Below are 1,704 nucleotides of genomic sequence, written 5' to 3'. Positions count from 1 at the left end.
AACACAGCGACCGAACTTTGGCTCGAGCCCGGTCGCTACGTAGCGACCGAGCGAGACGAGTGCAGCGACCGAACGGGACGATCGCTCGGTCGCTACGTAGCGACCGAGCTTTGGCTCGAGCTCGGTCGCTACGTAGCGACCGAGCGGGACGATCGCTCGGTCGCTACGTAGCGACCGAGCTTGGCTCGAGCTCGGTCGCTACGTAGCGACCGAGCAGGACGATCGCTCGGTCGCTACGTAGCGACCGAGCTTGGCCGAGCTCAGTCGCTACGTAGCGACCGAGCGGGACGATCGCTCGGTCGCTACATAGCGACCGAGCTTCGGCTCGAGCTCGGTCGCTACGTAGCGACCGAGCGGGACGATCGCTCGGTCGCTACGTAGCGACCGAGCTTGGCCGAGCTCGGTCGCTACGTAGCGACTGAGTGGGACGATCGCTCGGTCGCTACGTAGAGACCGAGCTTCGGCTCGAGCTCGGTCGTTACGTAGCGACCAAGCGGGACGATCGCTCGGTCGCTACGTAGCGACCGAGCTTTGGCTCGAGCTCGGTCGCTACGTAGCGACCGAGCGGGACGATCGCTCGGTCGCTACGTAGCGACCGAGCTTTGGCTCGAGCTCGGTCGCTACGTAGCGACCGAGCGGGACGATCGCTCGGTCGCTACGTAGCGACCGAGCTTTGGCTCGAGCTCGGTCGCTACGTAGCGACCGAGCTTGGCCGAGTTCGGTCGCTACGTAGCGACCGAGCGGGACGATCGCTCGGTCGCTACGTAGCGACCGAGCTTTGACTCGAGCTTGGTCTCTACGTAGCGACCGAGCGGGACGGTCGCTCGGTCACTACGTAGCGACCGAGCTTTGGCTCAGGTTTGGTTGCTGCATAGCGATCGGACGGCGTGTATGCGTGGTGACCGAGCTTGGTTTGTTCGGTTTGAATCCCAAAGGATACTTCTTCGTAAAAACTTCGTATTGGTTATTTTTACGAAAATTACATCTCTTCTTTTACTATCTCTTCCGGAAATACGATCTCCGAGGATTTTCGGGTGGTAATTCCGTCGTAACCGTTTTTGACCCCAACACCGCGGATCGATCGGGCTTGGCTTGTCCGCGGTCTGATTTCCATACTCGAGTTTGTCCGCGGCCGATTTGGATACATGTACGTTGCCTTCGGACAATCGGTATTTAGTGGTTCGATTGAGATTTGGACGATATTTTACTGCAAGGCTCTTCGTAAAGATATCTTTACGAAGATTACTTTTCGTAAAAACGTTTATGCTGATTTTTACGGACTTTCAGACATTGATTCCTTCGTGACCGATTTTGACCCCAACACTACCCCCTTCGGTTCAGTGGCCATCTCATAGATTTCATTGAGCTTGTCGAGGGACAAGGAGCAGTACTCTCCATCTGCCATGAAAGAGAATGAGCAGTTGGCGTAGGAGGGTGCGTCGGAATCCTCGTAAGTGACCATGGCTGTGGCGAGCACCTGGCAAACAAGGTCTGGGTAGCGCTCGTGCGTTGTGTAGCACAGAGGAGCAATCCCGATGGCGTGCAGCGTCTCGAATACATCCTCGTCGATCCCAAGATCAGCCAAAGTTTCCGCGTGGCAGAAACGAGTAGGTAGCATGTCAACTCGGAGGAGGGCGTTGTAACGCGCTGCTGTCCCCTTATCCCACCCCTCGCAATTGAAGTCCAAGAGCAATGGGCTGTCGA

Source organism: Brassica rapa, chromosome A08 (genome assembly GCF_000309985.2).
Source record: "Brassica rapa cultivar Chiifu-401-42 chromosome A08, CAAS_Brap_v3.01, whole genome shotgun sequence".
In the NCBI taxonomy this organism is placed as follows: Eukaryota; Viridiplantae; Streptophyta; class Magnoliopsida; order Brassicales; family Brassicaceae; genus Brassica; species Brassica rapa.
This window is presented reverse-complemented; position numbering follows the sequence as displayed.